Below are 25029 nucleotides of genomic sequence, written 5' to 3' on the forward strand. Positions count from 1 at the left end.
TATCCTCAAACGAATGGCCAAGCCGAGGTTTCCAACCGTGAGATCAAACAAATTCTAGAGAAGACCTTTGGGCCTACAAGGAAGGATTGGAGCTTACAGTTAGATGATGCACTTTGGGCATATCGTACGGCATACAAGACACCCATTGGAATGTCCCCATTTAGGCTCATCTATGGCAAGCCGTGCCATCTCCCCGTTGAATTGGAGCACAAAGCTCATTGGGCCATCAAGAAGTTCAATATGGACCTAAATGCCGCAGGAAGTCATAGGAAGTTTCAACTCAATGAACTTGATGAGATACGACATGAGGCGTACGAGAATGTTAGCATTTACAAGGAGAAGACCAAAGCTTTCCATGATAAGATGATTCGAGGCAAAACATTCTCCATAGGCCAGAAAGTGCTCTTGTTCAACTCCCGTTTACGGTTGTTTCCCGGTAAGTTACGTTCTAAGTGGATTGGACCGTTTGTTATTACTAATGTTTTTGTTCATGGTGCAGTCCAAATCCAAAGCTTGAAAACGGGACATGAATTCAAGGTGAATGGGCACCGATTGAAGCCCTATTATGAGCACTTTGAGGAGCATGCCGTGGAGGACATCTCCCTGCCTGCCGTGGGCTCCAATGAGGAGTGAATGAGTTCTTCGTCCGGCTGCAAGACGTTAAAGCAAGCGCTACTTGGGAGGCAACCCATGTATTCAAATGAGGAAGATTTTTGAATCACTCCACAAACAGTTTTGCGTTTCTAAAAACCTTCCCTTTTCTGCATTTTCATTTTGCCTGATTGTCAATTTTTTTTAAATTTATGTGGTTGTTGCTTATTTAATTATTTTTGGGTTTTGATTTCTTTCTTTTGAAACATTGACAGATATGTAAGGTATTTTTACATTCATAAAAAAAAAGGAACATTAAGCAGAAAAATACAAGAGGAAGCCTTCACAAAGGCTGTTTGGGAGAAGTTGCAGTAGTCGGCGGAGCCTCAGCAGTCGGCGGGGCCACAGAAGGAGGAGGTATCGGAGGTTGATCATTTGGAGCTTCACTACGCGGTATAGCCCCAGAAGACGAAGGCAAATGCTGTTGGAACAAACCCACAAACCTCCGATGATCAAGTAAAATCTGACCATCAGTTTCCTGCATCTGGTCAATTTTCCTCTTCATGTTTGTGGCATAGTTGTGTGCGAGCTTGTGCAACTGTTTATTCTCATGCTTGAGCCCTTTAATCTCTTGTTTGAGACTCATCACTTCAGCCGCCAACGATTCAACTTGACGGGTTCGAGCAAATAGACGTTGGGCCATGTTGGACACAGAACCCGCACACTGCACACTAAGAGCCAGAGACTCCTTAACAGCCAACTCATCAGACCGTCTAGAAAGCAATCTGTTGTCTTTAGGAGTGACAAGGTTCTGAGCCACCATCGCATCGGTCATGTCATTCTTCATCACCGAATCCCCAACGGTAAGAAGACCAGTAGGGGATATGAAGGATGGGCTCCATATGTTGTCTGGAGAAGGCGGGACTGCCTTTTCACCAAGGTTCAAGTCAAAACGACGGTTGGAGGGGCCAGACATTTTCAGAGGTGTTAAAGAAAGAAAAGGTCGGACAAGTCAAGATCGTAGAAGTGCAAGAATGGAGTTTCTACAAGCAGAAATTCAAGTGTGCTTTGAACGTTTTGCGTACCTCTATAAATATCAGCACTCAATGGGATTTCAAAGATCGAAGAGGTGAGCTCAGAAATCGAAGAGGCCAACTCAAAAATCAAAGAGGTGCTAGCTTTCTCAAAAGCTGGGCTTGCTTAGAAACCACAGCCAATCTTCTTTTCCAAATTTATCCGCACTTGTCACATGCAACCTCTGCACTCGACGGGATTTCAGAGATCGAAGAGGCAATTCCAGATATCGGAGAGGCATCTGCTTTTCCAGACGTGTCAACATCTGTCACATGCAGAGTAAGCTTTGCGAAAATCACGGGCAATTTGTCGAAGCGCCGATTCCAACCATCTACTTTTCGAGACGTGTCAACATCTGTCATATGCAGAGTCAACTTTACGGAAATCACGGGCAGTTTGTCGAAGCGTCGATTCCAGATATCGAAGAGGCACTTGCTTTTCCAGACGTGTCAGCACCGATTCCAGATATTGAAGAGGCACTCGCTTTTCCAGATGTGTCAGCGCCAACCACATGCACACTCAGCCTTGCGAAAATTACGGGCAATCTGTCGAAGATCTCTTGTGAAGTTTACTATTAAATCATCCAACGGTTGCTGACAAGAGTGAAAGAATAGTACCGGTTATTAATTCCTATAAATGTCACCCTTCACCCTCCATTGCAAGGCAGACATACATAACCCTCATTCTTCTCCGAGAATGCCTTTCCAACAAACCCTCTCGAGTCACTCAGTGTTCCTTATTCCTTGGGGTACCTCTACAAACAACTCATCCAAAGCAAAAGTATTTCATATCATGAAGGTTGAAAGCAAGAGTATCTCATATCATGCTTTCTCCCTGTCCTTCTCCTTGTCGTTGTTTTGGGACAAGGAGAAAGAGAGCAATCAGCCAGCACTTGGTATCAATCTTCCGATCTGGAATCAACTACCTGGAACCCCTTCCTGATTGCTTACCTAGCTTTGCTCTCGAGTACTCATCTTCATCATCTTATGCTTTCTCTTCGTCTACCACATCTGCCTGGGGAAAAGATAAGGGAAGTGAAAATGATACCTCGAAGCATGTGGAGAGAACGTGCTGATTCATCCTTAACTAGGGACAAGGAGAAAGAAAGCAAGATGTGGGCACTTGGAAAGATTGAAGAAAGAAACAGACCACCACCTCTACCTCGTGACTACCTGCCATGCAGAAGAAACAAGCAGAGAAGAAGGCAGACTGTGCAACTCTCGCTCAGAATTCCAAACTAGTTCGAGATCAAAGCTGTGGAAAGTCAACAAGATCATCTATATCCAAAACCAGATTTGCGTTCTTAAACTCTACTCTGTCTGGTTTTTACTTTGCCATATTTGTCATGTTTATTCGTTAATTGTTTGTTTGCTTGTTTTTGTGTGAGTTTATGCTTAAAACATTGAGGACAATGTTTGATTTAAGTGTGGGGGGGTAACCAAGTTGTTTTGCATGAAATTCGTAGGAGTTTATCACCCATTACTTCTAGTATTGTCCTTGCTGTTTTAAGTGTTTTTAAGCTATTTTGGAGTATTTTAGTGTGTTTTGACATAAAAATTTGAAAAATTGTTTTGAAAAAAAAAAAAAAAAAACCCCATAAAGAGTTGTTTTTGTGTGTTTATTTGTGTCTTAGGGTACCTTTCAACACAATGATGAGGATTTGGTTTTTAGTTACATGACTGTTAAAGAGAGTTATAAACATGGATGAACATTTGATTTACTCTTTGGTGTATGCTTGGTTGTGGTTATAATTTATGAATTCACATGCAATCATAAAGGAAAAATCAGTTTTGTAACATGCTTGAAAGAAGGAACTCAAATGTACGCTACAACCTTGTGAGACTTGAGCCTAAACGTTTATTTGGAGAGTTAATAAACTGTGCATCATTGTTTTCTAAAGTCGTTGCATGATCTCATTATTCTTTGCTTGGTTGCTACTTAGAAGGCGTTTCATCATTTAGTTCCAAATGCTAGAACTCATGCCTATTTCATTCAACGCATGTTATTGATTTGCATAACACATATTCAAGATGAAGTTGTTTAGTGAGCCGAGAGCCAAAAAGCCTATCCCATTCATTATATGTTTAAGTTTAACCCCGTTGAGCCTTGTTTAGCCTACGTTCTTTGTTAACCCACACTATCCTCACCTAGCCTAGATTAGGACCATCCATACCCTTGTTCTTGAAGCATAGTAAAGTGTGACGCAAAATGAATTCCTTTTGATTAATGTATTGCAGAAAACAAGTGTGGGGGAAGTAATTCTTGTGTGTGTGTCTGCCAAAGTCCTTAATAAGGCACGGGTCGAAAAAAAAAAAAAAGTTGTGAAAATGTATGAAAAAGAGTTCTAAAGTGTTGTTTGTTGAAGAAAGGGTCCAAAACATTGAAATCGGCCCTAAGTGTTGCTTAAATCTTCCATGTGTGTTAAAAGTTGATTTCTGCATTCTAAAGTGAATTCTGAGTTTCGATTTCATTACTTTGCTTGCTATTGCTTTAAGAACATTTGTTATCCCTATCTTTCCTTTGTTAACCATTACCCCAAGCCCCATTACAACCCTTGACTTCTATCTTAAGTGTTATGTGTTTCAATTTGTGGAGTTTGAATTTGGTATGAGCATATGGTGTCACTGGTTCTCGCATCTAAGTAGTAGCATTCCATTCATGAGATCATATCTAAACATGCTTAATAACTCCAGAAATTGCTTTCTTTGTAACACATATATGTGAGTGTTCGTTTTCATGTTTACATCAATCTTCTCACATATAACTAGTGTAGGGTGTGTAGTCAGAAAATGTATGAAAATAGAGAGTATCTTCTAAGGAATTAAGCAAATTCTCTAAGGCATGTTACTACATTCAAAACATCATTTTAATTGGTTAAATGTGAACTAGTAAGTGGTGACTGTGATTAAGTATGTGCTCAAGTGTGAAGATAACTAAAATCTGTGGGAATAATGATTTTTAACATGTCATGTGCATTGGAAATCCCTGAGGCAAATGTTGGAAGGATTAGAATGTGTTTTGTTTACTTTGTTTTGTTTGTTTGTTTCGTTTTGCTGGAGGACTAGCAAAAGCTAAGTGTGGGGGAATTTGATAGGAGCATATTTATGCGACTTAGTTAACATGTTTTCTTGCATTTACTTAGTTAGTTATTGCTTATAAGAGTGTTTTAAGCTATTTTCGTGTGTTTGTAGGTCCTAATAACAAAGTTGGAAAGAAAGTGCATTTTGGTGCAATTTGGAGCAATTTTGGGCCAAAATGGATTGCATGCATATGGAGCAAGTGGGATGGACGTTTTTGGTGTTTTAAAAAGGGTTTCAACACATGCAAAAATCTGAATAATGAAGTTGAAGTGTGGAAGTGTGCAGATACATACACTTAAGGAACAATTTGAAAGGAAAAGAAGTGAAAGATGCCATTTGTTGGATTGCTTTACAAGATGTATTCACATTTTCAGCAACTACAAACATAATTGCAAGCTGAAATGATGCATAGCATGTGTGTAGAGGTGTAAAGTGGCCGAAAGTTGATGTTTGCAAGATGAAATGATGCAAAACATGTGTGTGAAAGTTGTCTAACAGCTAGTACATGTGGAAAAGGGATGGAATACAAGGCAAATGCATCAGAAATTGAAGAATGAAGGCACATGGACAACTACAAAGGAGTTGAATTAGCAAAAGAGGAATGATTGCCTTTTGTTAAAGGCAAGACACAATGATAAAAGAGCATGTAAACTAGCTGTTTTTACATCATTTTGGTCTTTGTTTGTATTGTTTATTGAAGCCACTTGAGTGATTCTTTGCTTTGGAGGTTCTATAAATAGGGAGTGAAGGGAAGAACACTACACATTACACTACATCAAAAACACATCAACCACCCCTCCATATTCAGAATTTTCGCCAGAAATCAGTCCCTCTTATTGCCACAGCCTTCCTTCACCATTCTTCCATATTTTTCTGATTCTTTTTACCCTAGCCGTACCCCCCATCAATCCTAAACCCTTCCATACCATTCCCTACCCATTCTCCCATACAAATACCACCCTAGAACCTGACTTTAGACCAAGTGCCGCAGCAAGGAGGAAAGAAGACTTGTGGATGCACCTGCTGTCCAAGTTGGATCATCTAGGTGTTTTCTTTCTTTGGATTTTAATGTCTAAATTTATGTATCTTTGCTTTGTGAGTATGAGGAACTAAACCCCCCTTGGCTAGGGGGGAATTCGAAACCATGTTTATGCTTGCTATATGATTTGATTACTTCTAATTGCGTTTCATAAGTTGTGAATTCAATTTACTTATCTACATGATTTAAAACTGATTTGTGTATGTTGGTTGAGAGTGCACGCTTAATTTTCATGCATAAGTTTAATGCTAGGATATAAGGGAGTTTCACCTAATCGTTATGAACTTATATTCACAAGTAGTAAAGGTTGTTGATCACAATCGTGTTAAGTAAATTCTTGGCATGAGTTTCATGCAATTCATAGTAACGAGTGCTTCGCCAATGCTTATGATTTTCATAGAACTTAATGATTCTTGCTTGTATCTCTATTATGCAATTCATGTAGGGAACTTGTGGGGAATGCTTTGGGTTGTCGTATGCAATTCATCCAATTCAATAACTTAAGGAAAATCTGAGGGTTAATTAGTGCAATTCATGGTTAATCTGGGGTGTTGGGAATTCATGGTTTATCGAAAAGCAATTGGAAATCGTTTTGTATGCAAGTGTGACATGTGTGGAGAAGAACCCCTTAGCTAGCTTTCAATCCATTCACTTTTCTCAAATTCGTTTTAGAATCTGTTCAATTTACAAGTTTTGTTTTTGTTTTCAATTTTCGTCAAAACCAATTCCCCATTTATTTTAAAGTGTTAGATTAAGTAGAAATTAATTTAGTTTGTGTTTTTAAGGGTCTTGAGTCAAGCTATAACCCAATTTCGTCCAATTTAGTGTTAGGTGTCAAAATTGCCTAGAAAGTGTTTTTAAGGCAGTTTTGAGTACTTGTTTGCTGTTTTGAGTCTTTTGGTTTGTTTTGGTGTTTTAAAGTTTAGTTTTGCATTCTTTGAGTCTAGTTTAGTGTTTTAAACTTTTTTTTACGTATTTGAGTCAGTTTTCAAGTGGTTTAGCAATCCCTCCTAATCCCCGGTCTAGAACGATCCCTACTTACATACTTTGCTACAATTGATAAAAAGAGGGTTTAATTTGTGTGCTTATATATTTCGCATCACACCTCCCCCTTCACTTTGATTATTGAACACTTGTAGCTCGTGCTTTGCATGATGATAAAAAAACCCAAGCCTTATCTATTAGCTAGGTGTAGTTGCCTTATTTGTTCTTCTCTATCAATTCGACAACTCCTCCTTTCCAATTGCCGACTATTCCTTTATATATATTTATCTGATGCGTAATCATCAAGGATTGTATAAGTATAAATAGGGACCTCAAAAGCTGCAAACTCCAATAAGAAATGAGTCTAATGAGAGATGACTAAAGAGAAGAGGGAAAAGGTACTTTGGTTCGGAGAAAGTGAGCGAGTGAGAGAGAGGATGAGAAAAGAAATTAAGATGAAGCTTGAATTGGATGTCTGCGGAGATGGCAAACAAATTAAGGTATAAGAGAAGAGAGCTGTTATGTTAATGATGGTCAGTCGGCTTTTAAAGAATCAAATAAAGGAGTAAGGTCGATTATGGTGGACTAATGTCCTTCTGCCAGTATGAAGGGAACACGGACACGGAGGGGAGTTGCTGAAGGCAGACTTTTGTAGTAAAGAGTTGGAGCAATGCTTTAGAATCCAGGTAGGGGAAATACGGCAAACCTTTACGGAGATTGGCTTTATTAAATTTTGTGAAGCATTATACTATTATTATTGATCTTGTTGGTTGATTAATGTGATATGGCTTGCTAATTGGACAAATACTGCTTTTGTGTGTTTACTTGTTATTGTTTATGGAATTATTGGTGAAATTCTATTGGTTGAGAATATACTATGGTATATGTGAATGATAAATGAAAGTATTTATGAATCATTCATAATTGGTTGTGTGGTTGGAGTTTTAGTGGTGAGAAGGAATTGGAAATGAGGGTAGTTGGAAAGGATCTTTTGTGTAGTTGAGCCAAACTCTTAGCAGGTACCAGGTCTCAGGCGAGCCCACAGTGCACAAATTCTTTAAGGGTAATTCGGGACTGGCGACGAAAGGTTTTGGCAAAACGACTAACAAAAGGGGAAATTGGAATGATTGAGTTATAGGGGGTTAATTTGTATATTAAGACATTTGAACCACCACTGCAGAGGTATAATGCACGGTATGGGATGTACAGGTTCGCGTGTTTTATTATATGAATTAACAGGTAGAGATGAAGAGTATTGCTCTGCATTCATGTATTGTTATCGATGATGATTTGATACTAATTATAAGATGTCATGATACTTAATTTAATATTGTCAATCTACTATGGTAAGGTTATGTCCCTACTGAGCTGTTGAAGCTCACCCCTCTATTGTTATGTAGGTTTACTAACTAAACTATCAAAAGGGTAGACGGGATGAGACAAGATAGATGTGAGGTTATATTTTGTATTTATTTATTTAGCCTTGTAAATAATTATTGAGTTATTTTAAATAAGAAGAATTTTATTTTCCAACCCGTTTCCATTTTATTTTATTTATTTAGTTTTTAGTTCTTGTTTCGGACTTGGGATTGAATTTTCCACCTACCTCGGGTCTGGGGCGTGACACTGCCCAACCATATAGGGCTTTCCTTGAAAACAATAATGCCATCATCTTCACTAACAAAGACATGGAAGTGGCTTTCCCTGACCACCGAAAGCCACTGTACCTAGAAGGACAAATCAATGGCATCTTCATCAGGCGAGCTTTGGTAGACATTAGTTCCTCCATCAACATTCTACCCTTGGATTCTAGCCTTGGCAGTGCTCACTGCAGCAGGCATCCCTACGTCAAAGGTGGTAAAATCTCAAATCTCTATCAATGAATTTGGGAACAACAGTGAGGAAACTATAAGATATATCGAGATAGAATTGAAGATTGGCCCTATCAGGTCCTCTACTAAGTTTTATGTGATTGACATCAATGTGGCTTATCACACTATGCTCGGAAGGCCATGGATAAACAAGTACAAACTCGTGGCCTCCACCTACTGCTAGTGTGTCAAGGGAAGGATTGGTTTGAGGCTTATTCGCATCCTATGAAACCAAATGTCATTCAACATAGACAAAGTTCACTATTCTGATGTCGAGTTCTATAATGATTTCTTAAGTGCCGGAAGTGGGATATCACATGCCTTAGGGATACCTTTATCCTCCTGGGAAGAAATTCGAGATCTCAGTGACCAAGAATTCCTAGCAACTGTGGAAAAAGGAAAACGCATCTAGCCAGAGGCCAATGTCTTTACCTACACTCCACCTCAATGCTCTAGGGTCATGCTTCCCGACGGTCGCATCGTCTACCGCTTATGACGGGTTGGGGGGCTTGACCACATTGTGTAGGAAAGCCCCAAGTATAGAGACACTGCACGACAAATAAGTGAAGTTCCCAAGGAAACTGAAGACATGCATACACCTACTGTCGAGGATGAATCCCTATAGAAGATCATGCATGCTCCAAAATGCATGCAAGATGGATCCACTACAGTGGCAGAAAAGCTTGAAGAGGTAAACCTAAGTGATGATCCATCTGTGCAAAAATTGTTTTCTATTAGTGTTTACTTATCTGTCAAGGAAAAGAAAGAACTAGTCAGCTTATTAAAAGAGTTCAAAGACATCTTTGACTAGAGCTATGAAGAGATGCCAGGCCTTAATCCGAATTTGGTGTGCCACATTCTAAACACAGCGCCCAAGATCAAGCTTGTAGTACAGCAAATGAGGAATTTCCACCCAGAAATAGAGGCTAAAATCAAAATTAACGTAGAAAAGCTCCTGGCTGTCGGATTTATCAAGCCTATCAAGCACCCTTGTTGGCTAGCCAACATCGTCCCAATAAAGAAGAAGAACATTATCCAAATCTGGATATGCATCAATGACTGAAATCTTAATGCACCATGCCTAAAGTGTTGGAAGTATGTCCACAAAGCCACTCATTTGATGTAATAGCTTTTGGAATACTTAATGTGTTAAACTATTATATGTTTAATGAAGGGCAAAGCTTATTGTTAATCACTATTTATTGTATTATGTGTTTAAGCAATAAGGGAATCCAAGGAATGTATTTAATCTAAGAGAGAAGTGATCTAAGTAAGTTACATTAACGAGACTTTTCTCTTATGTTCATTCCTAAAACGTTCCTAGCCATAGGATTGCCAATTGGGCATTGACAATCCGTTAAGGTTAGTATGTGTTATGTTAACTCAAGCGTGAGTATGACTAGTCTCAAGTCATTTAGTGTTGGACATTGAGACAAACACATAGGCATTCAAAATGGTAATCGAGTACATTGAACTACGATCAAAAGAGAGTTTGAATATTCATGTCACGTAAGAACTTGTAAGTTGTAATATGCAAAGTAGTCCTTTGACCTGAGGCATCATAAATGTCTAATGGTTAGGTCCTTAATCTTTGATCATGTCAAAGGCATTACATCGAGAGTGTTCACGACATTGTTAGGGTCAAACTATCTAGTCATGTAGGCATATGCACAACAAGGGATCTTTAACCTTCCATGGTGGAGGGAGAATACTCTGAAATATGATTCGGGAGTCTTTGGCCAAAGCATACGAATATGACTTAGGAAGTTTGTTCCAAATCATATTCAATTGAATCATATAAAGAAGTATCACCTTGGATAGTAGACGTGAAACAAACTATCACTCAAACAATGTGATTAAGAGTATTGTATTAGAGAATAACCGTATTGCATTGTAATTGTAACTAGATAGATTCTCCAACCACTTCTACTTAGCTTGGGTAGCCATGACATACTGCTAGGTGTCACTCATGGTTTGTGGAAGCCCTGAAGATTAGCAAACACTAATCTTCATCAAAGGGAGAATTGAAATGTAGTTTCAATTCACAATCGATCATTAAAAGTAACAATCGCCCACTACCTCGCTAATTGGAACCTGATGGATTGTACACTGAGTAAGGATGAAAATGAAGAAATATAAATGAGATGGTTAAGAAATTAAATGGTTTAATTAAGAATGATCAAGATTGATTAATTAGTTAATTAATTATACGAAAGGTTCGTATTGGGCTTTCAAGTTAGTTTCGAGTATCGGGGCATAAAAGGTTTTTGGTCCACAAGACCTATTATGTTTAAGTTGTATGAAAACTAAAACAAAATGGGCAAATAGCTCAATAACTAAAGGATGGCCGGCTATAGGGTGAGTGGTAGTGAACTTAGCATAATTGCAAGTTGGCACTCAAATTTGAGGTGCTATAAAGGGAACTTTATAGCTTTACCACATAAAGGGAACTTTATATCTTCCTTCCTCTAAGTCATCCATTTCATCTTCACACCTCATCCTTGGTGTAGAGACTTAGAGACACCAAACTTTTGGTGTTCTTGGAGTTCTTCTCCTCAAATCCTCAAGTAGTAAAGGAGAAGCAAAGAAGCAACCATCCAAGGAGCAAAGGAGGTGACTTGAAGGCCCTCCACTTGGGTGAATCCCTTGTGTAAACAAGGATGAGCTTTAAGGGTAATGGAACTCAAAATCTCTATTCTTTTTAATTTGTTAAATGGTCTTTTGGTTCACCATTCACTAGGCTTTGAAAGTCATGGGTTTTAGAATTGTTTTTTAATGCATGCCTACTTTAAAGTGTTATTAGTTTTCTTATGTGTTCAAATGTTCTCACTTGTTCTTAGCTAGGACAAATTTGTTCCTTCATAAAGGACGAGTTTCCATTGCCCAGCATAGATATCATAATTGATTCAACCTCAGGGTAAGATTTAATGTCGTTCATGGATGGCTTCAGTGGGTACAACCAAATCAAGATGTCTACCAAAGATGCTGAGAAGACGGCTTTTCGCACACCATTTGGAAACTTTTACTACATATTTATGCCATTCAGACTCAAAAACGCTGATGCCACCTATCAGTGAGCAATTACAGCAGTCTTTCATGACATGATGGGGAAGAAGGTGGAAGACTATGTGGATGACCTCATTGTGAAATCCAAGACCAGGGAAGGGCAATGGGAAGTGCTAAAGAAAGTGCTGAGGAGATGCTGAGGAGATGCTGAGCATATGGGTTGAAGATGAACTCTAAGAAATGCGCCTTTAGTGTTTCCTCAAGCAAGTTTTTGGTATTCCTAGTACATCAGTATGGCATCGATGTAGATCCAGACAAGGTGTGCACCATTGGAACTCTCATGCCCCTAACTACCGTAAAGGAGCTGAAAAGCTTGATGGGGAAGTTGTCCTATATTCGCTTCATCCCAGGATTAGTAGCAGCAACATGAGCCTTCGCCCTGTTGCTCAAGAAATGGAAGGAATTAGTGTGGACCAAGGAATGCGGTGAAGTATATCAATGTGTCCAATAGCTAGTCACTAACCTTCCTACCATGAAGGCACCAGTCCTAGGCATTCCGCTCAAACTCTACATAGCCGCAACAAGCACTCTTGTAGTAGCCTTGCTTACTCAGGACAATCCACCTAAGGAAGAAGCACCAATCTACTACGTCAGCTAATAGCTAAAAGGTGCCAAAACCCATTATGAGAAGACGGAATGCCTTTGGCTAGCTCTCATCTATGCATCACAGCGACTACACCACTATTTCCTAGCCCACAAGTAGCACCTTATGGTAAAATCTGACCCGGTAAGGTATTTGTTCACTAGACCCATACTATCTGGTCGTTTAGCATATTGATTGCTCCAACTTCCGAGTTCGATATTATATGTGTGATGCCTAAGGTTATCAAAGGCCAAGCTGTGATAGACATGATAACATTATTCCCTGAAGAAGAAGAGGCCACCATCTCTAAGGAAGGTTTTGGCGTATTGCTAGAGATAGTTGTCATCGCTGTGAAATATGAGCCATGGGTCATGCATTTTGATGGTTCTTCCACAACCACAGGATGATGGGCTAGCATTGTACTTGTCAATCCATAGTGCCAAGCTACTGCTTTAGCCTTCAAGCTAAGTTTTCCATGTACAAACAATGTAGCTAAGTATGAGGCTTTCATCATGAGTCTTTCCACAAGCAGGGAAATGGGCACAAAGAAGATATGAGTTGAAAGGGACTCGAATTTGGTCCTTAGCCAGGTCCAACGAAGCTTCGCGGTGAAGGAATTAACCTTGGCACCATACCGTACTATGGCTGAGAAACTTATGGCAAGCTTCAAGCAAGTAGTGTCGGAACACATTCTCAGCACAACCAACAGATATGCGGATGCTCTAGCCACACATAGCTCTAAGATTACGTTTGTCGAAGAACAACCCAACATTGATGTAATCAAAAGGGATGCCCCAGCCATTGACGCACCATTCCCGGAGAAAGCTCCAAAAGGTGATGATTAAAGGGAAACTATCAAAATGAAACTTTCCAAGCCGAGCAGAGAGCTCAACATCAAATGCCTTAAGGAGTACATCAATGTTAATGGGAAACTCTACAAGCGTCTGCCCAGAGGATTGTTAACTTGATGCAGAGTCGACCAAGTTATGAGTCTTTACTGTCAACTTCCAAAAAAATACAAAAAAAAAAAAGCTACTAGTGGCCAGAGATAAAGCAACAAGCCACATGCATCCAAGCCGACTATTCAAAATGTAGTAGAACGTTTTCCCCATGAGAGACATTTGCAGTTTCCATCATTGATGACTGAAGGTCTCCATACCTGACCTTCTTCATCGATGAGACACTACCAAGCAATGTCAAGGATGCATGCAAATTAAAAGGGACAGCCAAGAGGTACTTCGTGGATGGGGCAACTCTATGCCGGAAAAGATTTAATAGGGAACCATTGAGATGCCTTGGGTTATCCAAGTCATCATAAGTCATGCAAGAAGTACAAGCTGGAGAATGCAGTGAGCATTCAGGAAGGAAGAAACTGCATAAGCAGCTATTAAGCCTAGGATACTATTGGCCAACTATGAGGGAAGACATGCAGAACATGGTCAAGCAATGTCATGCATGCCAAGTTCATGGAAACTTAGTCCACAAGTCTTCAATGCTAGTGCAAGGTAAAGTTTACTGGGGAAGTATTAAATTAAAGTCATTCATGTGTGCTGATTTCCTTATGATTAACTTAACAATTTCGATACTGGTTTCACCGTACTTATAATCCATCTGCGCACTCCATAACCATTCCATACTTGAAGGCTTGATTTGATATGAACAATCAACCTAACTTCTGAAGGCCACATATAGATCCTAGTAGCCACTGAGTACTTCACAAAATGGGTAGAAGCAATTCCTCTTAAGAATGCAACATAAGCAATAGTATCCAACTTCATCAAGGAATGCATCGTTTGCCAATTTGGGATACCTTACAAAATAGAAAGCAATAATGGCACACCTTTTGTGAACAAACAAGTAAGTGCCACACTTGATGGTTATGAGATCAAGCATCGTCACTCCACGCCATACTATCCTTAGGGAAAGGGTCAAGTTGAAGCCACAAACAAGACACTGTTGACAATCTTAAGAAAAATGGTACATAGCTACTCTGGGGGCTTGAGCACGCATCTTCCAGACGTCCTATGGGCTTATCACACATCTCTAAGGAACGTTACGGGTTTCTCTCCCTACTCCTTGGTGTATGGGTCCGAAGCTATTTCCTCTATGCAAATGATTATGCCTATGGCAAGAGTTTCAACATTCAACAACATTGAATGGGATGTTACAGCATGCACAAGCTAGAGTGTAAAGACCTTGAGTTACTCGAGGAAAAAGGGCAGAATCAACTAGGAAAGCAGCCCTATATCACCAGTAAGTTACCAAAGCCTACAACCGCACAGTCAAGCCATACAACCTCAAGGAAGGAGATCTCGTCCTCAGGATAGCCGAGCACATAAGAAGACAGATCTCAGGATCTTCAAAGTCCGTCCAATACTAGGAATGACCTTTTGTGATTAAGGAAGCATATAGAAACAGTTACTACTACTTGACTTCGGTTAAGGAAGGTATGATAACGGAACTGCTAGAACGTTCACGTTCATTTTAGAAGAACAAGCTCATTCTATGCAATGGTCATTTTGCTTACTCTATGAGGCCTTGTAAAGCCATGCAACGATTGATGTACCCCAAATTTTAATGAAATGAAAGAGCATTTTGTCAAAATCTTTGGTATATTCGTTTCTTTACATTGGCAAGGGTAGCTAGATGGATTTCTTCTAAGCAAGCTATAGCAGTAATCATGCCAAGGTTATAATAAAAGCCCATGCCAAGCCTATCAATGCCATGCAAGCTGCTTAATGGTTCAATGCTCATGCAACATGCCAAGCTAACACACCATGCAAAACCATTGAGTTAAGCAAATAAAGCTTTTTCAAAGCTATACTTATGCAACATGCCAAGCCTATCAATGCCATGCAAGCTACTCAATGGTTCAATGCCCATGCAAACATGCCAAGCCAACACACCATGCAAAACCATTGAGTTAAGCAAATAATGCTTTTTCAAAGCTATACTTATTCAACATGCCAAAGCCTATCAATGCCATGCAAGCTACTCAATGGTTCAATGCTCATGAAAACATGCCAAGCCAACATGCCATGCAAAACCATTGAGTCAAGCAAATAAAGCTTTTTCAAAGCCATACTTATACAACATGCCAAAGCCTATCAATGTCATGCAAGCTGCTCAATGGTTCAATGCTCATTGATGAGTCAATATTATATTATATATTTTACCTTGTTCTTAGTATAATTTGGTAATTATTTTGGTACAATTTTGATAATTTGCTTTATATTTTCAACATAGGACATTTGACTTCTTCCCAAGCGAAACGTAATCAAACAGACGAATTTTGGAGTGATTCAAATTGGAGGACGTTCGTGTGTTCCTTAGCTTGTTCTTGTCAAAATTAGCTTGTTCATGTTAAAATTTCAACAATTTCTACCAAGCGGTTATTTTCTGGCGATTAAATAAAGAAGCAATACACGTTGTTGGAAAGTGATGTTTTTGGGCTTCATTGCGATTTTTGAGCCCAAGATGACCTCTTATGGGTTCGTGGCCTTCTAGAGAAGTGTTCAGAATAGTAAAAGCTTTAAATCCAGCTTTTTGGGCCAGTTTTGGAGTTGATATGGGTCCAAAAAGTAGCTATGCAGAATTTTGGACGAATTTACCAAGTCTGTTTAGGATTATGTTTCCTAATTTATTTCAATTTATTTGGTTTCCTAGTCTTATTCTAAGATCTTTTACTAGGAGGATTTATTTAGGCCTGGTTTGGTACTAAGGTGATTCTGAAAAAAGCTGGTATCAAAAAAAGCTGGGAGCTGTTTTTGTGTTTGGTAAACATTCAGCTTCAGCTTTTTTTTCACAGTTTTGGGTGAAAAAAAGACAAAAACAAGAAGCAGCAAAACCCAGCTTTGAAAAATCGACTTTTTTTTTATATCTGTTTTACATAAAAGTTTACCAAACACTATAATACTGCTTTTTTTTTTCAAAAGCATTTTTACAAAAAAGTTTACCAAACACTCTGCTGCTTTATTTCATAGCTACTTATTCTCACAGCACAGCAGAAACAGCTTTTTTCAAAGCACAGCACAAAACCAGCCCTTAAATTAGTATAAATAAGCCTTCTTGCCGACCTTAGATTTCTTCTTCATGCAATTTTTGGGAGAAGATTTTAGGAAAAGCTTAGAGATTCCAAGACTTATATTTTCAAGGTGTTTTCATTCTTTTTCTATTTCAATAAAGACTATGTGATTTTTATTATGAATATGCGTAACTAATCCTCTTTGCTAGGGTGAGGCCATGATCTTTAGCAAGAATATGTAGTCTCTCCTTAATTTGCTTATGAATTTATGCATGCAAGTTTTGGATTGTTAATCACCGGTTTAAACTATCTATTTGTCGTAGTGATTCATGACCATTAGGATATTTAGTAAAGTAATTTGAGGCAATTTTGGTGTAAGGATGTCCCTAAAATTGACTATGGCTTCTTATGGTAACTTCTTAGGATGGACAACGCATCTTAAGGGTTATATGGTTTTTCAAAAGGTTTTCACAAAACTTAATGAGTCTTGCATGTTCACATTCGATCTGGATGCCACGAACGGGTTGCATGTTAGATATACGTTCTATGTTGGAGGTTCCAAGTAGGATATATTTTAGGAAAACCTAACTTTCAAAATATACATTCGTAATTCATAAGTAATTAAAAGAACTACATAGGATTGTTAGGGTGACGACGGAACCCTAGTACTTTCTCAGTTTGAATTCTAAAAATTGTTTCCTTTTTCCTTCTTTAAAATTGCATATCTTAGTTAACATTTTTAATCAATTTCATTTTTCTTAATTTAGGTCATTAAATAAGATTTTTGTTTTCAAATAATTAACCAAGATTTTTGTTTTGCATAAATTGTTTTAAATAATCCATGTGGAAACAACCTTGCTTAAGCTGTTTATACTACAACTACCTTGTTCTCTTGCAAGTATTTTGTGTGTTTTTATCCCTACTTTTGCTGGTGGTAAAAATCCTATCACTCATGCAAACATGCTAAGCAACAATCCATGCAAAACCATTGAGTCAAGTGACTAAAGCTTTTCAAAGCTATACTTATGCATCATGTCGAAACCTATCAATGCAAAACTAAAGTTGAGCAAGCCAAACTTTCCTGACTTGCTCTGCTTCCATATGGAAGCTACGACATCTTTTCCATCTTTCCTTAGGGAAACTCACTGGCAAAGTGCCAAGTGGAAAGATCAGCTATTTCCCCCAAAAAAGTAAGCAAAAGCTCAAGCCTATGTCTCAAAGCCTAAACATAATTTTGTACAGCAAATTCTTATGCACATGAAGTAGAAGAAAGCCAATGTCATTGCAAGGTTAAATACATCACAAGCATCATGCTAAATTTAATGTCAGCAGCCAAAGCCAAAGGCATAAGAAAAACGCAAAGCAAAGCAACCTCATGGCCATTGTTCGAAAAGTAATAAGTTAGCTATCCAAATGGAGATCACAAATAAAAAGTAAAGGTGGAGTGAGGAATGCAATCTTCTTCATAGCCTGCTACAAATACATCTTAAGGTTCATGCTCTACCAAGAAATAGAAGTCGAGGATTAAGAAAAATGCAAATAGCTATGCAAAGTGTGTAATTGTGGGAAGATGAGGAGTTAAGCTCAGAGTACCACATTTCAGAGGAACTGCTAAAGGTGTCAGCATGCAATTGATCCGCTGCGAGTTGAAGGCAAGCTGTTATTTCCTTGAAGCTCCCGCGGACCAACTTCTTCAACTTAAGCTTCTCAACCTCTAGTTCCTTACGCTGTAGTTCGAGAACACGCATCAATTTGTTGACTTTGATGAATTGCTTCAAGACACCCTTCTCTTTTTCAAGCCAAAGTCCAAACATGGTATCACGCAGCTCTCCCAGCCTCTAGACTAAAAAACCCATCGGCACATCCAAAGTAGCTACATCACTAATCATATCTTGCTAACATAGCAGCTTATGCTCAATGTGTTATAATATGGAAGTATGCTCCATACCGTAAAGTAGGGTCTCAAGTCTTCAATGATCATCTCATGCATAAAGGGAAATAAACCTATCAAGCTTACATTTGCATCATCGACACGCTCAAAGAACTTGCCAAACGCCTCAACTAGTCCAGAACGAACCTTTACACCCTTAAAGTCGACTCAGAAAGAGAAAGCCCCGCCAGAAGGAATCAGCTCCTTAATCGAACTTAGCATCCTGGCTTCTTTGGCAATACTATGCTTAAGCTTCCTAAGGGCCTCATGCCACAATGCACATTCTTCAACCGAAGCCGACTCCTCAAAGGAAAGAACCTCCTCAATAAGAGCTGTAGGCTCGGGAAAAATGCAACTTTGGGCTTAAACATCTTCTGTAGCATTTGCAACACCATCATTCACTTACAAGGAAAACAAGAAAATATGCACAAGTAAGGAAATATATCAACAAGCAGAGACACAAAGTAGCACAACCCACAGAAGCTACCCAAGGCAGAATTCCAACAAATCAACATGTTTATAATGCACATGCAAAAACATGAAGAAAACATTTTAGGTGAAGTTTAGCTACTTCCTACTTGCACAAGTAAGCTTAAGAAAAATTTAAAGACTTAAGGAGAAGGTTGACAGTAGCAAATTCACGCAAGGGCAAGCATCAACGAAGAACAAGGAAACATACCTTTGTATCTTCCGCTTCCACCTAAACATCATCATTTAAAAATCCATTGACTTCAGCAAGATCAACATCTTCTGCTGCTTTACAGTCATCCTTGCCACTTAGTTATCTGCCATTCTCTTCACCCTCTATATCCTTCCCTAAGGAAGCCTGGGGATGTCTTCCACTCCCAAGGTCAAAATCAGCACTTGTATTGCTGTTTTCCTCATCAGCCAAGCCTTTGTCAATGCCTCATCAACGTTAGTTTCCCCAGTGCTCTGCTTTTCCTCACTTGCAGTAGTAATATCAAGGAACTTAAGAGGGTTAAGAGTGCTGGAAGACGCAAATGCTCGGGCATTCTTAGTCTTACAAGCAAGGCCTGCAAAAGCTACTTCCTTGGTAGGAGTCTTAGTTGTAACAAAGTTATAATTAGCATACAACCACAAAGTGAGAGGAGCAAGAAACAAGGGAACAAGATCTATTACCAGTCTTTGGCTTCGTTACGGAACCTTCACTCTTCAATTTTTTGGGATAAGGGAAAGAGTCGTGCTTGTTACTAGGTTGATCGTCATTCACCACCCGAGGCCTAAAATGTTTCACTGCATCATCTGAGGCACAACATATAAAACACTAAGGAAAAGCATGCAAAGGTGAAAGTAGTAAGAAAAGTCAAGCCAAGAAATATACCCGAAGCCATTTTCTTCCCTTAACCTACAGGTTTTCCTTCACCAACTCCTGATGCCCTACTTTTCTTAGTGCTTCGGGAAAAATCACCCGAAGCATTGCTTTCCTCTACTGTAGTAGGGCATTAGAGCTTTGAACCAGAAGCAGCAATTATAGGTTTTAACACTAGCCTGGATGGTTGACAACGCTATAAGACAATCACGGCTGCTTGTCACCATGAAACTTGGCGATAGCAAAGAAATTCTTTAACCAATAAGTGGCATAGCCATTAGAGATGCCACCTACCCAAGTCCGGTTGGTAATGTACTAGAAATGAAGAAAACATTCTATATGTGCATACACAGAACTCTAAAACAAATTATTGAAAGAGACCTGAATTTCAACACGGAAATATATATGCACCCCTTGGTCAAAACCCAGTTAACGTTGCACCTAGAAATGAGAGTAAACTGTACTCATTTTTTCTCTATCTTTCCCCTGGAAATGGATTGAAGGATCCAGCAAAGTCAATTATTTTTTGGTAAGCGAAGGGAAATCTAGATTCTCAGATAGATGAATTGATGTCACACTTGAATCCTCACCACAAACAACATCTTTAAAAAAAACCTTCAGGGACACGTAGGGACGGAAAATAAAGCTCTTCACATCATCTAAAGCTTGACAAACCGAAATGAGCTTCTCAGGAAAATAAGAGCATGCGTTAAATAACGTAGCGGCTCTTCACTACGCCAGAGGGGTAGAGAGTTATCTTCAGACCCTTAATGCGCTCCCATAAGAAAATTTGCAAGAAACTAACACAGAGGAAACTTTTCAATGAGGCACTACTCGTGACCTGCTCCTTCAGAGTGTGAAACTGATCTAACTCATGATAAAGAAGCTCGAGAAACAACGAAGCCAACAAAACCATGTGGCCACGTGCAATCGCCATGGCCCAAGGAATCACTTGGCCACTGAAAGTATCCTTGCTATCATAGAAGACAAAGCAGTCTAGCCATAAACACAACATGGCCTCGAACCTGCAGTTTAGCTTTTGTTTATTCTGCCAAAAGTGTTTGATCCATTCGTTGAAGCGAAAAACCTTGCTCGGAGAAGTAGAAGCACCCTTCTTCAAAACATAAAAAATGTCGATGTCTACAGAATGAATGACGTAATAGAATGGATCCACATTACCTGCAATTAGAAGATGCATAATATTAGCAACATCCTCCAGAGGGGTAAACCATCCCCAAGCACAAACAAAGGTATGAGTCTCTATACCTAACCACATAGCAAAGAAATTCAGGCTCGAGGTGAACAACTTGCTTCTTGGTCATGAAAACAGTGTCCAAAACCTTGGCAGCACAATGGTTCGCAAAGCTAAGCTCAATATCCACCCAATATGCCCAGCCAATGGCCTCACCACAAGAGAACTCGAAGTGGATTAGTATGGCGAGAAACAACCCACTCTCGATGCAGCACCGAGAAATACATCTGGGATCAATAGGAGGGACCGAGTCGAAGGAAGGCTCTTCCTTCTTGAATACCTTACTTTGAGAACCAAGAGGAAAAGGCGGCTTGCCTCGTCGAAGTCTGTCCTCAGAAATGAATGACCCATCAACTGCAGTTAAACACTTTGGTGATTCCACAACCACATATATGGAAAGCAAGCGTCAAACCATAAATATCACAAACTAGTACATCATGCAAGAAGAAACATGCAGGTATACAAGGCAAAACACGATAAAGAATTTACCCTAGGAAAGTAAACAAACACGCATTGGGAAAGCAAAAGTCTAGGACTTTAACATGGGACTATTTTCCCTACATGAAATCACTCAAAACACATGCATCTTTCCCTACACATGCCATGTTATCAAAGCTTTAAAAGATCTAGCCAAGGAAAGTATGTTATACGTGTACCCAAGCAAAAATAAATTATATATGCAGTCAAGCTAATCATGCCAAGCAGATCAATGCAATCAATCAAACGATCTCACTCAAGCATGTATCAACACACAAGCAAGCTAAGCTCGATGACAATTGCACAGTATACATGAAAAGTAGGAAAGAAATCGCAAAGAGCAAACGTACATGATTTTGATGCAGCAAGACTACCCAAGAAGTGGAGTTCGATTTCCTAAAAGAATGACTCACACCCCTTATGCGTCCATGAAGAAACCCCGAAATCTTCTAAACACATAATCAAATAGGATAGATGCATTGGCTAATTTCATCACCATGGCAAACAAAGAAGATGAAAGGGAAAAGAAAATTTCAAATGATGGTCAAGGGAAGAATTTCTTTACCTGAAGAAAACCTTGTAGTGGAGCACAGAGAAGCATGAATGGGATGGCACAATCCAACGCAAAAAACAAAGAAGAATTTGGAGAGAAAAGCAGTTATGAAAAATTTGAACAAGGAATGAAAATTAAAGAATGAGAGAATGAGCAAGGACAAGTTAAATACGTGTCCTAGGGAGAAGAGCAGTTTGTAATGGTTACCAAGTGGAGGCAGGGGAATACCCAGAGTTTCTCTATATGATTGGATGTGCACGGGAAGCAAGGGAGCACAACAACAAGGAGTAATCAGTTGCCTCGCGGAAAGAGGAAGAGTCCCATCAGGAAGCTCACGTTCAAAAATATAATCCCTTGGGCCTGGGGTTGATCATTCAGCCCACTCAAAGTTTCTCATTGCCCACATAATCAAGGGGGATACCCAAAAATGTCACACACCAACCCAAACAAGTCTCAAGGCCCAATTGTCATGCAAAGCCTACATTCAAGCCCAAACACATGCCAAGGCACGGGATCGACAAGGAACATATTTACAAACATGACATGCCACGGTGATTAAGCCGAATATTCACACCATGCTCATGCCTATCCATTACGCCATGCTTCCTTAGCCACAATTCATGCTAAGCCCAAGTCACATATTTGAGGCTTGTCAAGTGGATTATGGTGTGGATGGTTACGGAAGGTTATCGGGCCTACGTGGAATTGGGGTCATAGAAGACTTTGGGCTGCTTGGGAGCCCAAAGATCCAAGCCCATACATTTTGTATTTCAAGCATGCATCATTAAGAGAGAATTAGCCTAGTTTATCCCTTTCTCTGGCAAGCCAACTCCCTTAGTTAGAATTAAACTATATTGTTGCATTAAATGGATGCTAAGCCTAGCAAGTCAGGCATTTAATGTTGACCTTCCTTTCCCAGCCTGCACAGATAACCAACGCACGAAAGCCATGAGGCGTGCTACCAGAAGTAGCGTCTACGGAAGACCAAGCCACAAAGGGAATAATATGGGGGCTAGGCAGAAATGAGAGAAAGACCAAGCCACATAGGGAGATTCCTTTGAAACCTAGAGAATAACCTTTCACTTACATAAGAGGGGAGAAGCCATCACAGAAATAGGGGATGAGAAGAACACAGAGGAAGAGATAGAGAAAACGTAGTGAGAGAGAACCACATAGGAAGAAGCCCATAAAGTTCCACTTAGCCCAGAAGCATACTCCAAGCCCCAAGCATCACCATCCATGCAACCTTAGTAATTTCCATAGCTTTGCATTAAATATCCCAGCCATTAGAAACCTTACTATCACCTTACGAAAGCCCAGATTATCCAACAAGGAATGTCATGCAACCATGCAAATCCCTTCTCTCTCATGTAAAATGATAATCTTCTAGCTTCCACACCACGCTTCACTTGAACAAGTTATTATCTTGATCATTCATGCTAACTCTTTCAAGATATCCTGGCACTTGATATGAATCTGTGCCAAAGGAGACAAGAGGACGTTCTCAAAGCCCAAGTCCACCTCGACCTAAAAGTCCCCCAACATAGGTAATATATAAATATATAGGAATAAGACATGTGGCCAAAAGATAGGTAGGTAGAAATTAACTTCAACACATGTCCTATTCGGTGGCATCTAAGTGTTTTCTCACATCTAATAATGCACAACATGGTGTTGTCGCATCAAAATACTACTTTTTACCATATATTTGTATTATCTTTCTAACAAAATTGGAATCCACGTTATTAATAAACTCTTCCTCTATTGGAAAGATGGTATAAATACTAGTACAAATATGTAATTACTATAGCATTACTCCTTTGCATGCAAATCATGGCCACATCCTGCTAAATATTCGAATGCAAAGACAACTCAAGTTAAAGATAGGAATAGGTTTATTGATGTATATATATGTATGTACTCATATAAAAATATTGAAAATTAGTTGATGAATTGGCTTGTCAACATGCACTGATTGGGATACCATGTCACAACACCTCGAATATATGTCTCCTGATTTAAAATGTTTTTGGAGAAGTGAAAAAAAAGGGCGTCATGAGAAGAAGGTTTTCTGTGAAAGATGAGGAAGTTCCATACATTCTAAGGGAAGACGGACCTAGCCCCACTAATTTTATCCCCTAGATTGTAGGCTACTAAGAATAATATTGTTTCAATATCATAACTAGTTATAATAGTACGATAGTATTCGCTTTTTAATTTTTAATTAATTATGCTTATTGAATAAGAACATGTGGCACTATGTGAATGGTCAAGAATCTTATAAAAATTTGAGTAGATATTATTAGTGGATAATAAAGCAATAATGACACGTAAAGAATAAGGCAACAAAAAATAAAAAAATATTTGTGAAAAGTAGTTGTCCTTGCCCTTTGATGGAGTGCACGACAATAAATATAGTTCCTATGTTAAATTTGATGTTTTGTGGCTTCTCATCTTTCAAAGCTATGTTTTATTAGGTGCCTAGTATCTATAACAATCTTTTCATTAAGTATTTATCTTTCCATTGTAATGTAATCTCTTTATTTAAATGACTACTTCCGTGGGTCATCATATTAGTAATATATGTATTTAGAATGGAGTTATCCATTCTCAAGCCAAAAACGCTCTTCTGTTTGACTCTATAGACCTCGGGTGCCCCAAAGCTTCTCTTTAAATTAATTCCTTTATTTTCTAAAAAAGTGTTATTTATCTTCTCGTTTTCTTGTGTCATAAACGTGAAAGGAAAAGAGAAAGCGTACAGATACTTTTATATACATGGACACTTTTGAGAATGCGTTATATTTTACAAGAGTGTTTGCCTTTGCCATCCTTATCCCTTGTGAATGAATGTGTTGATGAAGTTTTCTACAATCAAATTAGTACCTCCATTATATATTGAAAGTCTTTTTTTTTTTTAGGAAACGATATTATTTACATTAAGGGGTGAAGAAGTGGACTAAGCCTTACACTGAGCTAACCATAATAATATAATTCAAATTCACCTTTGGTGATAATTGAACCTAACAACTCTCCCTTACACGTAAAGAGGAATACTACTAGGTTGTAATACTAAATAGCTAAATCGAAAGTTTTATGAAATCAAAGAAAGATATTGTTGAATAAAGAAAATATTTTAATTTATATAAATCCTACTGCTATGCAAAACAAATACTAA

At 38.9% G+C, this 25029-nt stretch overlaps 1 long non-coding RNA gene across 1 annotated transcript; it reads right to left on the bottom strand.

Annotated features, from left to right (window-relative positions):
- Window positions 1-17650: 17650 nt before the first annotated feature.
- LOC126601124 (uncharacterized) lies at window positions 17651-21162 on the bottom strand. Its single transcript, XR_007615687.1, has 6 exons — window positions 20839-21162; window positions 19585-20751; window positions 19383-19505; window positions 18922-19304; window positions 17909-18643; window positions 17651-17812 (listed from the first exon to the last, which is right to left on the bottom strand). It is a non-coding gene; the product is annotated as an uncharacterized LOC126601124 (long non-coding RNA).
- Between the last annotated feature and the right edge of the window lie 3867 nt (window positions 21163-25029).

Source organism: Malus sylvestris, chromosome 15 (genome assembly GCF_916048215.2).
Source record: "Malus sylvestris chromosome 15, drMalSylv7.2, whole genome shotgun sequence".
Lineage (NCBI taxonomy): Eukaryota > Viridiplantae > Streptophyta > Magnoliopsida > Rosales > Rosaceae > Malus > Malus sylvestris.